Raw genomic sequence first — 14,801 nt, forward strand, 5'->3', positions numbered from 1 at the left:
CTTGCATTAGATTGAACAAAACAAGCTCTAGGGTTCCTGTAGCTGAAACAGAGTCTCAACATACTCGTGTTATACTTTGTCACAAAGGAGGGTGCAGAATCCCAGAGAGCAGACGTCTCTGAGGTTACAGAGTTTGTAAGTGAATAGGCCTCAGGCTAGCTCCTTGGGTTTGCTGCTTCTAATCCAGGGCCATTATGGCTGTACTCAATTCAGTTAGTTCTCTTCTCATTTCCAGACGTACTCAACTCAGGGCTCTACTTTCCACATCTGTGGAGCAGGGCCTCAGGAGCAGGGCCAATGTCAATGCTCAGGTAGTTTTATACTGATCAAAAAAACCCTGTTGAGGGGTTGGGGTAGAGAGCACAGCCTGAGCCAAGCCAGGACCCCTGGCTTGGGACGACATTTACCACCACAGACTCCTTTACAGATTTGGAGGCCCTGCTGGGGTTTTTCGAATACTGATGTCTGAGCCGTACCTTAGACCGATTTGATCAAAACCTCTGGGAATGGGGACTGCCAGTCATGTTTACCTTTTAATGTTCACCAGTGATTCTAATGTGCAAGCAGAGTTAAGAATCACTGTTCATGGGGCACCTGGGTGCCTCAGTTGGTTAAGCGTCCGACTTTGGCTCTACTCATGATCTTATGGTTCATGTGAGTTCAACCCCCATGTTGGGCTCTGTGCTGACAGCTCAGAGCCTGGAGCCTGCTTGGAATTCTGTGTCTCCCTCTCTCTCTGCTCATCCCTGTTCATGCTCTCTCTTCCCCTCTCTTTCTCCCTCTCTCAGAAATAAACATTTAAGAAGTCTAATAACAAAGAACCACTGTTCAAATTATTTCCAAGCTTCCTTTACCATACTTTTTTTAAAAAATTGAGGTACATTGACATACAGCATTTTATTAGTTTCAGGTGTACAACATAATGATTCAATATTTGTGTGTATTACAAAGTGCTCACCACAATAGTCTAGTAAACATCCATCACCATACATAGCTACAAAAACGTTTTTTTCATGAGGACCACACTATTATTTAAGTATCAAATCTTAACCTTGTCATCAAAGAGACACTGGAGATTTATTCAATAATTGAAGTTAATATAATATGGTCATCTCCACACAAAAAAAGCACTGGTTGATGAAATTAAATATTTCATCCAACTCTGTCTGAGCCATCAATTGAATAGTGTACTTCTTGTGATCTTAAAAGCAAAGTCTGTTTTAAGGATAAAGACTATTTCTAATTCTATACCTAAAGACTACTAAAAACTGAAGAATTCAGCCCCTTGTTTTTGCAAAGCACTGAGATTTTTGGATGGTTGGGGTTCATTTTCTCCTTGTCCTGGTTTTTTTAGCCACGGCTGATGGAAGTGTTGAATAGAAGGTTCTGCTTTCCTTCTTTTGCTGGCTCATTCCACAGTGGGATCTTTAGAAGAGTGTTGAGCTATGGACAGCTACCTTTTGTCAACTAGCCTGACCTAGGATATGTACCTTTTTATTTTTTTAAGATTTTATTTTTAAAAAATCTCTGCATCCAATGTAGGGCTCGAACCCACAACGCTGAGATCAAGAGTCACATACCTTATCGGCTGAGCCAGCTAGGAGACCAAAGATATGCATGAGGGTCCTCCCTCAGTGTGCAGCTCAGGAAAGAACAGGAAGTCTGACTTTGTCATGGGTGCAAGCAGCTTATTCTGGCCTAGCTTCACTAGCAATCAATTTCATATTTTGATCTTCTTTGGACTTCTGGGTCTATTTCTGAACTGATTCAGGAAAAGAATAAGACTAATTAGCCCACTGGAGCCCTAACACTTTAATCTCCACGATCAAAATGACCAGCATGACTGCCCTATTTGGGGTGTTTCCACGAAAGTCATGCTGCAGGGTTGATGCACTCGCCACAACATTATGCCTCCAGCTCTCAGTCAAACCAGCTGGTTTGGGCTGAGAGAAATGTCAGTGGGTTAAGAGAGTCTGGGAAATATTGGTCATCCTCATTGTACTCCTGTGTTGATGAGCTGAGGCTGATTAATTCAGTAGGTTTCTTTTGTTATGTTTTATAACGATTCTAGGATAGACACATGAACACAGCCTGAATTGATTTATAGCTCCCATAAACTGTTTCAGGATGGAGAAGGACTGGTAGAGAGGATTATATACATAGGAGTCTTCATAACATTTGCAGTCTGATTTCCATTATTACTCTTGCACTATTGGAAAGAAATAGTTGCTACCATTCTTAGAAAAGGGCTGGGATACAGAAATTTGGGGTTTATTGATAGGGATAACTGATTTCACCTATTTTGTACTGAGATGTCTCCAATTGTCAAATAAATTTTTACTGGCTGAGTAATCTTATAATCATTGCTACCATGGGACTTAGATTACTCAGTAGATGTAAAACTAGTAGAATATAAATGAAACTTTGTGCCCAAATCCATAAGGTGAGAATTTTAAAACCACATATAACAAGCTTAGATGACCTAGGTACAGATATAGATTGAATTAAAGATATTACCTTGACTCTAGAAGCCACAAATTGGTATTTAAAATAACGACTCACTTTTCTTCTTAAGAAACTGATGTGACTATAATGCTTAACAGTGGGCTCAAGTTTGGACCTCATGATGTAGTTCAATTTTTCAGATTTTGAATTCTGAGGCCTTTGCTTTGAAGAAAATTGAATGTTTTCAGCCACAATAATTGGTTAAAAGACATTTCTGGGAAAAGAATATATTGATAGAATTACGTAGTCAAAGGTTTGAGTAAATTTATGGGCAAAAGACTCTTTAATGTCCTCAGTGTACATGATTAATAATTCAGAGCCAAATTTAGGGCCACTCCACCTAGAGAGAATTATATTATCCAATTTCTGTTAGGTTATCCTGAAGTGTAAGCAGCAAGCTCATTAAAAATAAATGAGGTAATCAGACAAATTCTATGACTATGCGTGAGCTCCTCATTAATGTTTCACTAGACAGCATTAAGAAAGACTAAATAGACCTCACTAGATTTAGAAGTAATAAATGGACTTCAAAAGCAGAACAACTTAATGACCTTCCAGTAAACATGAAGACCTGAAACAGAAAGAATGAAGGATTTTAGGAGCCTATCAGCTACACTTTTTGGCTGCATCTACAATGGGAAACATGCAATAGAGTATGATCAATTACCTGCTTAATTTGATGAATCAAGAGGCCAGGTTTAAATATTACTTTGGAGCTGGAAATCACTGACTGGACTGTCATTAACAGGTTTAAGTGCCTTCCCTTCAGTAACTATTGTTTGACTACAGCGTGGCTTCTCAAGGGCAACACTATTGACATTTTGGCTTGGATAATTCTCTGTGGTAGGGCACTGTCCTGAACCTTGAAGTTTAGCAGTATTCCTGACCTTTATCCACTAGATGCCAGTAACATCGCTCACTTTCGACAACCAAAAATGACTCCAGACATTGCCAAATGTCCCCTGACATTTGTACCCCAAACTAGTGAGAGGAGGCACACCTGTTACACAGACACAAAGGACTCCAAGAATACCAATAGCACTCCAATCAGAGTGGGAAGTTCCACACAGCATTAAATGAGAGGATTAACTTGCAATTATTTGGTCAACTTCGATTTCACAGACGATTAGACTAGTTAATTCAGATCAAAATTTCTTCTCTGGGATTTGACTCATCAGGATCGGCATCTACATTAACTCAGGGATCTAACTGTTCGGTATGTTTTACTTTGACTTCAGGTTTCTGGCCCAGAAATACCTCCAGTGCAATGGTCAGGACTAAAAAGCAGATGGGGCAGTGCTTATCACCATGATTGTATTTCTTGGGCCTTGTTACTGTGCACACACACATCCACCATCAAGGGTTCCTTCCGCTGATTCCTGGTGACCTGGTTCTTTCCCTGGAGTCTTGCACTGCCCCTCTCCCACCCCATCCCTGCCTAAACTGATGGACCATCTTAGCTTGGTTCGCCAGATAGCTTGGTAATTAAACGTATGTACTTTAGAGCCAGACAAAACTGTGTTTTAATTTTGAACCCATGATTTATCAGCCCCTTATCATGAAAAAAATGAGGTCAGTCAAAATAATACTTTCAAAGTTGTGGTGACAGTTATATGAATTGGTTAGGACATGTTAAGCCTTTTGCCAACAACAGGGACCCAACCACAATGTTAAAAGATGAAGGTTAATTTCTTATGTAGAATTTTAGATGGAGGCAGCCCTGAGCTGGTATGGACCAGGTAGTCCCCAGGAACCAATACACCTCCTTTATTTCTGCTTTGCGGTCTTCAGTGGGTGGCTTCCAGCTTCCAGGTTAAAAGATGGCTGTTGGATAATTTCCTCATTCCCAGCAGAAGGGAAGGCCCAAAGAGCAAAGGAACTTTTTGGAAAGTGTTTCTCAGTGAGTTATTTTTATTCTCATTGGCCACACGTGTGAGAGGCAGGTACCGTTGCCCTCAGGAACATAGCAGTTATGGGCTTATGTTTTGAGAATTCAAGTCAAATATTTCCTTTTAGAGCTAAGGAAATTCAAATCTTCAACCTACATGCCTGGGTTTCTCTATTTGGAACAATAAAGGTGGACAATAAAGGTGTTTCTTTATTTGGAACGAAAAAAGGTGGGGACACATACACTAGAGCACACAAACAACGCTATTATTTGGGGGGAAAATAAAGGAAAATTTTACACTGATCAGTAAATGTCCTTAGCGGTTTAAGTGGAACATCCAATAAAAAATATTTTTTCATCTATGTGGGAGAAATGCAAATTATTTGATGATTATTTGAAGCGTAGAATAATTGGGACTTTTTTCTTTTCCCCAGTGCCGTTACAATGCTAAAAGCGTAACTTTTAATGAGTCCTGATACTATCCATCAAAAGCTACATTTCCTTTTATTTTTCTCCAACTATAGAAAGAGAAATCTGTGCCTCTGTGTTAATGTTTAATGATTCATTGCTGATCTCAGGCTTGGATTTTGCCCTTTTGAAAGAAGTTGCTAATTAAGTAGTAAATGAGGTATCATGGAATTTCCTAAGTATGTACTACTCAGAATAGTTGTAAATCTGTGTTTTATAAAACTTAGAATAAGTGTGGCAGACATGAATAGTTATCTCTCCAAAAGTCATTCTCCTACCTCCTTGACTACTTCCTTTCTTCCTTGGATAGCTGAGCCCTGGTTTTGTTCAAATATTTACCTCCCACGTGCTCAGTCCCAGGAGGGAATCACTGATTCATTACAGTAAGCCTGATGTAATTCCATTACTCTCGCTAATGATTGGTGTAAACATGGGCACGTGACGCCCAGTTAGCTGGGAGATTTCTTCACTGAAGGGACACAGTTGAAAACTTGCCCTCTCGAGTATTTGGATGTTGTAATGTGAAGACACAATGCAGCTGTTTTTGGCTACAGAGAGAAAGACATTGTTGATATATTTTTGAATGGCGTAGCAGGAAGTTGGAAGGTGCCCAGACCTTGATAACATCCTTGAGCTTCTGAAACAACCCTGAACCATCCTAAATTTGTAGGTTACAATTTTCTGTTTAAGTTCCTCCTTGGCAGGTATTTTGTGATTTGCATCTTGACTGTTGAATGGCATAAAAGAGTTTGCTGTGGTTTCTTATGTGCTAGCTGCCTGTACAATATCTGCTCTCCATTGTTTCTTATTAACAGAACTGTGATTGTATTCTTAGGAGCAGCTGACCACATTTCCAGCTTCCCTTGAAGCTAGGGCTCATCTGAGATGTAAACTGAAATTGATGAGCATGTCTTCTAGGATTGTTTCCTAACAGGCACTCATTCAGTCTAGATGCCCTCTTTCCCCCTCTTCTCTTTTTTCCTTGCCAGGAATATGGATGTAAAGGGTGGCACTCTAATAGCCAAATTTGGGTAGAATTTTTTTTAATGTTTATTTGTTTTTTGAGAGTGCAAGCAGTGGATGGGCAGAGAGAGGGTTCCAGAGGATCAGAAGCGGGCTCTGTGATGACAGCAGCAAGCCCTATATGGGGCTTGAACTCACAAACAAAATCATGACCTGAGCTGAAACCTGATGCTCAATGGACTGAGCCACCCAGGCACCCCTCCCCACCCCCCCCCCATTGCCTGGGTAGACTTTAAGGATGAAAGGCACATACAAATGATTGAGGAGAAGAAAGAAGGAAGGAGCAATGGCCTCTGACCACAGAAACACCATGCCAGTACTGGACTATCTACCTTTGGATTTTTTGTTTAAGTCATTATTTTTGGGGATTACTAACACACAACCTAGCCTACTTCTAATGTTGCAACTGCTGGATGGTATTAAAAATGATACTTTTCTGAAAGAAATTGAGAAGCTGAAGACTTATTTCTTAGAAGACAGATTTTTTTTTCAAATTTAAAAATTGCCAGTTATTTTGAAAGATTAAAGAGCCATTCAGATTGAATTTAAAAATTCTATTATATATTTCTTACACAATTATCCCTGCAAATATTATCTTTTGAAGCTGATTGAGAAAGTAAGGAATAGAGATCCTTATAATACCTGTTACTATGTTTCTGTGAATGCCCAGAAAGGAATCAAAAACTGGGTCATCAAATACGTTCAGTCCCAACATATTCATTGAGTGCATGAAACAGTAGAGATGTGATGTTAGGCACTGTGTGTGTGTATGTGGGGAGTAGGGGGTGAGAGAGAGAGTAAAGAGAAAGAACTAATCAGATATAGACTCCACATTCATAGAACAAAATGAATGTTACTGGCAGGAGAGAATATGAAAAAAAAAAAGGTCTACTTTAAAAAAAAATCAAAAAATGAAAGTACAGGGCACCTGGGTAGCTAGTAAGTAAGCATGCAACTCTTGATTTCAGCTCAGGTCATGATCCAGAGTCATGGGATCCAACCCCACATTGGGCCCCAGCTGTGTGGAGCCTGCTTAAGAGTCTCTCTGTCTCTGCCTCTGTCTCTGTCTCTCTCTCTTTCTCTCTGCCCCTCTCCCCAGCTCATTCTCTCTAAAATAAATAAATAAATAAATAAATAAATAAATAAATAAAGGAAGGAAGGAAGGAAATAAGCCAAAATATTAAAAGTTCTCTAACGGGGCGCCTGGGTGGCTTAGTCGGTTAAGCGTCCGACTTTCGCTTAGGTCATGATCTCGCGGTTCATGGGTTCGAGCCCCGCGTCGGGCTCTGTGCTGACTGCCAGCTCGGAGCCTGGATCCTGTTTCAGTCTGTGACTCCCTCTCTCTCTGACCCTCCCCTGCTCACGCTGTCTCTCTCTCTCTCCTAGAAATAAGTAAAACATAAAAAAAAGTAATAAAAAAAGTTCTCTAACAGTTTTTATTTTTTCTTATATTCTTTTCATGTTTCTAATAAAGAACATGCAGTTTTTAATCAGAAAAAAAAATTCATAAAAGCATTTTTATTATTTAAAAAAATGTAGTTGTTACAAACAAGGGATTTGGAGCCAGAGTCCTCCACCCATTATGTCCTGGGAATTCTCGGCTTTCTGCATTTCTTTTCCGTGGCTGCTTAAAATTCTTTAGTGAATCAGAGTGGCTTTAGGTGCAGGTTTTGAATCTATCAAAATGCAGATTCAGTGGAAGGTCAGTAATTCTTAACCAGGAATACTCATGGTCTTTTAAAAGATAAAAATTTGTTTCCATTCCTAGCAATACTGATTCACTAAGTCTGGAGTCGAACCAAACCACATGACTTTCCCTTCCCCGTGTGATTTTGATGTGCACCATGGGTTGAGAACCATTGCTTCAGGTTGTTATCAGTAATGTGAACCTTAGTATAAGTGAGGTTCCAAAGAGAAGCTTGATAGGGGATGAGGGGACATACAGGGGAGGAGCATCTAACCCCCAAGGGCCAAGGGGCAGGCAGCAGTGGAGAGAAACACAAAAACCTACAGCTCCCTCTTCCTCCCAGGGCCTTGCACTGAGCTTATAAAGAAACAAAATGTATGACAAGAGGGGCATCTGGATGGCCCGGTCAGTTAAGTGTCTTGATTTCTGCTCAGGTCATTATCTAACAGTTTACGAGATCGAGCCCTGTGGCAGGCTCCTCACTGACTGGGCAGAGCCTGCCTGGGATTCTCAGTCTCTCCCCCTCTCTCTCTGCCCCTCCCCTGCTCAAGCGTTCTCTCTCTTTCAAAAAATAAAAATAAATAAGGGTGCCTGGATAGCTCAATTGGTTAAGCATCAGAGTTCTGCTCAGGTCATGATCTCATAGTTCATGGGTTTGAGCCCTGCATCGGACTCTGTGCTGAAAGCTCAGAGCCTGGAGCCCACTTTGGATTCTGTTTTCCTCTCTCTCTGACCGTCCCCCACTTCTCTCTCTTTCTCTCTCTCTCAACTAAATAAACATAAAAAATTTTTAAATAAGCTTTAAAAAATGTATGAAAATACACCCTTTAAATATTCAACTTATGGAGACAATGAAATAGCCATATCCTGGTCTCAGAGACATAGAAGGCAATGAAGAGAAATAGTTTGGATCTTCTGATAAACAACATGAAATCAACTTGAATGCATCTCATTTTTGAAGGCGTAGACCAGGACCAAAAGTCAGGAAAGGGTCACTGGAGACAAATCCAGAGGGTGTGATCTGGGTGTCTCCAGATATCATTAAAAATTGGGAGATGGTGTTAAACACGGGACACTGCTTCCTTAGATGATTTGAGGGACCCAGCTGGGGATCATCACAGCTTCACACGCAGCCAGATCCTGCTCCAGGATTCGCATAAACGACTCACTACGAATGGCATGTACACACGTGGGGATGAGTCTTCATCTCCATCCTTGTTTATCGCTGACAAAGGAAGATAACTATAGGAATCATTTTTCTCCCTCCTATCTTGCCAGAATGAAAGGAGATCCATCATCAACCCTAACTAGCCAGTTTATACTGGTAATTTTTTGAAAGCTCTCAAAGCTCCAGATTCCATTGCATTACAGTCATTTCTTCCTCAACTCTTAGAGTATTGCTACTTGAAAAATGAACATATTTTATTGTGAGTAGAATGATAATAAATCTTACACATTTAAACCAGGAATCAGGGGCACCCGGGTGGCTCAGTTGGTTAAGCGTCCGATTTCGGCTCAGGCCATGATCTCACGGTTCATGGGTTCAAGCCCTGCGTCGAGGTCTGTGCTGACAGCTAGCCCAGAGCCTGGAGCCTGTTTTAGATTCTGTGTCTCCCTCTCTCTCTGATCCTCCCCTCCTCATGCTGTCTCTCTCTCTCTCATAAATAAATAAAACATAAAAAAATTTAAAAAAACCAAAACAAAACCAGGAATCAAAGACCCACTGAGTTAGGAAGAAATCAAAGGACTGGAAAATGTATCTCATCGCTTTCCCCTGGGCAATCTGGTTCTCCCAGTGTCAGGCTTTGCCTGTTTTCTCCTTGTAACGGGCTTGAAGGATGTAGATATTCAAGATGAGGCATTACATTGTACATTACTAATTATACACATGGAATTTTGATGCTTACAAACGTTTAAAGCATTGAAGGGGAAAAGGCCTTTATTCATTTAACAGCTTCTAGGGCTCATCCTTTTGGATTTAATTTAGAAAGATTTACTCAACTGAAGAATCAATGTTTTAAAAATCAAAGTTAAAGGCAACTAAAGAACTTCCTAAACTCAAGAGAATGAAAATGAGAATCTCTTGTGGGAATGGAGATGAATTCTTCAGTGACCTGGTAAGCCCATATATTTTCCTTTACCCAGACCTCGAAAGAAAGAGAATCACTTCAGAGAAAAGAGGCCATTATCAATTCTATCCAGAGAAGTAAATACCATTAAGTATTCTTACAGCATAGACCATTGTAGTATTTTTGACAGGTGAATATTTTACGTTAGCTTCAGTAAAATCTAAAATCTTATACTTATTGGAAGTACTGCATTAAGTACTTAAAACAATCGCAGAAACGCTTTTTTTTTTTTTTTTTTTGGTGAGGTGCAAGAGAAAGAGAATTGTGTTATATAATTTTAGAGAATAATGAAAGTGGTGATTCTTTCTCTGAAAGACTAAAATGTAGTTCCTCCAAAGGTAATGCTTCCCTACAAAAGAGGAGGAAAGAAAAGGCCGTAGTCTTAAAATAAATCATTGAACCCTAATACCCAGTTACAAGCTTTATTACTGTAATCACAAAAGGCCAAAGACCAATATCATTTCCTATAACAGCTGCGGTCAGTTAACAACCATTTAGAAAAGACCACGTTCCAAGAACACACACCAAAATAATTGACGTCATCTGCAAAAAGAAATAGTACTCTGCAGTCTCCATCAGCAATCCTGAACTGTGGCAGTTATAAATAACCTCACTTAGCCCACACTGCCATCTCTGTCTGTGAACTCACTGGATCAACCTTCTGAATAATGACAGGCAACTCCAGTTACACATTAGAAACCACTGATACACATTCTTTGTATTTGTTCACGTACAAAAAAGGGCAAAGTATGTCTCTTTTTTTTTAATATTTTTATTTATTTCTAGGAGAGAGAGAGACAGCGTGAGCAGGGGAGGGTCAGAGAGAGAGGGAGTCACAGACTGAAGCAGGCTTCAGGCTCCGAGCTGGCAGTCAGCACAGAGCCCGACGCGGGGCTCGAACCCACGAACCGTGAGATCACGACCTAAGCGAAAGTCGGACGCCCAACCGACTAAGCCACCCAGGCGCCCCAAAGTATGTGTCTTTTTGAAGCTATGGATAATTTCTCGTTTTCAAGACGGTACCAAGTTATATCGTCTTTTTCTCCCCAATAAAGTAGGTGTGTTCCAATGTCACTCCCCTTCCTGTTCTGCATGCCTAGCATAAGGCTAGGTACGTTGCTCAGTAAGTACCCACCGACTGACAGACTGTTCAATGATTGCACTGTGGATTAGCCAGAGTGGGTATCTGATGCCAAGTGAAAGATAGTGACCCTCCTTTGAACCCTCACTGGCTACAGGCCAAGAAATTTATGTCTCATCCATTCCAATATCTGCAAGTTATAATAAAGCACCTTCTGAAACTCATTAAAGGGAGAGAAATCTTGATCTGCTACTGCCGGCAGTGCCTTACTCTGCTTTCTTTTTTCTTCTTTTCCTTCCTTCCATTATACTCACCTCCTCTTCTCCTTCCTTTTTATTTACACCCATACGCATTTATTGTTGGGTATTGGGCTAGCTACTGAGGCACATACAAAGAAGAGATGTGTTTTTCCTCCCTCACAGCCTGCTCAGAGGAGCTCGCGGTTTAGCACGCTACCATTCATAATAATGACAGCTCTGTCTATGGCAGATTTACTTCATTCCAGGTGTGTTTTATATATCATAGTATTTAATCTTCACAACCATCTTGAGAGGGAGTCATTTGACATGCCCATTTTATAGACAGGAAGAAAAGCTCAGAGTGGTTAATTAGCTCGCCAAGTTCACACAGCTAATACATGGCTGATCTGGGATTCAAACCGGGTCTGTTCAAATCCAACGCCAATGTTTATGGCACAATAATATTCTGTTCCAAGGGAGGGGGTTGGGGGATATTTTCCACTGTACTAACAAGTACGTGATCTTCCCTCTTCTGCAGAAAGATTTCTCTGAACATATTTGCATCACAGTTTGATTACAATTCATAAGGGCATACACTTAAAGCCCATAAGGATATTTAAAGCACAAAGGCTATGATTTAGATCAGTGCTACTTAAAAGCCTGATTTACAGACCAGCACTGGCAGGTGAACTATGTATTGTCAGTCTGTGATGAGATAAATGCAGAAATTGAGAGTAAGCATTTAGAAACTTTTATAGCAACTTGAGAGAGTAGTAATAATAATTATATAATATAAGAATACATAGTAACATACAATAATAAGGATGATATAGTAATGATACAATGTAGCTACTATTTGGGGATCTTTTTTAAATTTATGTTTTCTAGTACTGCATTTGTATTGTATTTTACCAAAGGATTATTTTGCATAAATTGGCCATTTTTAAAAAACCTGGTCCTTCACCACATATAGTTTGAGAAGCACTGGGTTAGGTCACGTGAATATAAGAAAGGAAATTTAATGCCGTTAATAAGCTTCTAGTGTGATTTTCCAGACATATTGCTAGGATATCCAGAATAGATCTTTTCTCTTTCCTACACTGTAAACTGCTAGCTGATTATTGGGCCTGCTATTGTGGCGTTGGGCAGGATCAGGCCCCTAAGGAGCATGTCTGCCCCCAAATTCCTCTAGCAGGTACCTGGAACAAAGGGGATTTTTGGAAGCTTTTTGATGAAAGTTGACTGGAGCAATTAGTGACCAGTGACCCATGAGGTAAAAAGTCTCTTTTGAATTTTAATTCCTATTCCTTGGAGAAAAAAAAATTAAGTGTGGACATCTCGGCGAACCTTCCAGTAATTTTGATCATGCGACTTAGGGACAGACCCGGAAGATACGTTTAAGTGGTGCCGTTGACACACTATGTGGATTGCAAGTTGTATTCTTCACCCCATGTTGGTGGAGTATTTCAGAGAATAATAATGCAAGGCTGTAAGATGATCTCAGGGCTCTTTGGTGGGCAGAAATAGACATATAATTTGGTACTTAGAAGGGACATCCTGGACAATTTATGAACCAGGAATCAGAACTGGCTGATTCATGACTTCGAAGGGAAGTCATGCATTTAAGGATTTGGTTATTGCAACTGGTGATAAAATGCTGCTGCTGGCAGAAAGTGTTATTTTATGAAAGCTTTTAAAAGAAATCTCTCCCCACACCCCGAATGATAATATATTGAAGACTTCAACTGCATGTGCCGCTTCCTTATTTTCAGATCCATGTCCTGGCCATGAAAACATCTTCTGGGTATAGTGACACCTTAACCGAACTTGATACGGCTGATTTTCTGCTGGCTGGTGACAAGCATGAATCCTTCATGGAAAAATCTGAGCTGTGGAGTTGCTGTGTGGGTTCCCTGCCCCCAGGGACCGGTGGTGAGCGCACAAGACTGCTCTTTTTATCTGTGACTAAGGAAGCCAACAGGATGACTCAGAGGCCAGGGGAAAACATGCTCTAAGTATTTCTTCTTTCAGACCCCTAAAACGGGAGAAAGATTAATGGCAGGCGAAGTCACACTGCAGATTATAATTCTCTTCAGGCAGGTTACAAAGGTGCACTGACAAACTCTGTGAGGTGGGGGAGATGAGGAAAGGAAACGTCTCCTAGCAGCTTTCAACACCATTTATCAGAAGAGAAAGTATCTCTTAATAAAATGACACCATATCCAGAAATTCTTACCTGGCACCCCTATCTGTTATATGCTGCAGTGTCAACTAAATACACCTACATAGTAATTTCAGAAAATAGAATTTATGTTTAGGATATATGTAAATATTAGATACATATGTTTAATAAAACAAATTGGCTTGTTTTAGACTCTGAAATGAAGCAAGGCTAAAATTTCATTTATGAGTTTGCTCATCTATTTGATGAATTACACAGACTGGCAGCTTTATGAATACTCTAAGTACCCCAGCTTCCTGATAAAATATGGGATATGTACTGTATAATAGAGATAGCAGGATCTCAATATTATTCCAAATGCATATATATATATAAATTCCAGGGGCGCCTGGGTGGCTTAGTTGGTTAAGCGTCCGACTTTCGCTTAGGTCATGATCTCGCGGTTCGTGGGTTCGAGCCCCGCGTCGGGCTCNAGTTTTCCAGAATTTAAGAAAGTTATAAGTCTTCAACTTGAAGGAGAATCCTAGTGTCCTAAGAAGTATAAATAGGGGCTCCTGAGTGGCTTAGTAGGTTAAGCGTCCGACTTTCACTTAGGTCATGATCTCACGGTTCCTGGGTTCGAGCCCCGCGTCGGGCTCTGTGCTGACTGCCAGCTCAGAGCCTGGAGCCTGTTTCAGTCTGTGACTCCCTCTCTCTCTGACCCTCCCCCACTCACGCTGTCTCTCTCTCTCTCTCTCTCTGTCTCTCCTAGAAATAAATAAAACATTTAAAAAAAAATTCCAAATGCATATATATATATATAAATTCCAAATGCATATATATATATATATACATACACACACACATATATATATACACACATATATATGTGTATATATATGAGGGAGAGGGAGATGTTCCCCCCTGGAATAGTTATTTATTGTCAAAGATAAATTTTTTGGCTATGATAAGGTTCAGGATATGCTACCCCAAAATATGGCACTTTGGCATATTGAATATCTTAAGCTGAAGAAATTTGAGAAAATGACAGCTGCAGAAAGGTCACACTGACTTTCCCCTGCTCCCATGAAAGCCAGAGATAAATCTCCCATGTGAAAAGTACCCTCCCTGAACCAAGAGAAAGGAAGACATTCTTATCACTAGAGACAGGGAATTTGGGGCTGAGAAATCTGTACAAACAAACCTTCTTAAACTAACCCTTATCTTTCTGGTTATTTCTTCATTATTTACTACCTCTACCAAAAACCCTTTGTTGTGTCAATTTTTCACAAATTTATTGTTTCTATGTCTAAAAGGTGTAAAAGCTTCCTGCTCTGGCCACTTCTTCAGGTATTTCTTCTCTGGTGAAGATCCCTACGTAAAAAAAATTTTTCCTATGGAAAAATTCAATACCATCTGTAAGCTTTTTTTCCTGTTACTCTGTCAGTTTAATTTTCAGATCCAGCCAGGAACCCTATGAGGATCAAGGAAAAGTTTTCCTCCCCTTCAGGTGGGATATAACCTTTAGCAGGATAAGCTAAACTAAGTCAATTCAACCACTGACAAGGTGTCATGGTCAATTCACAAACCAGGTATAAACTAGGTTCCCATGTTACAGCT

The sequence above is a fragment of the Hyaena hyaena genome, unplaced genomic scaffold (genome assembly GCF_003009895.1).
Source record: "Hyaena hyaena isolate Hyena2069 unplaced genomic scaffold, ASM300989v1 scaffold_128, whole genome shotgun sequence".
NCBI lineage: Eukaryota > Metazoa > Chordata > Mammalia > Carnivora > Hyaenidae > Hyaena > Hyaena hyaena.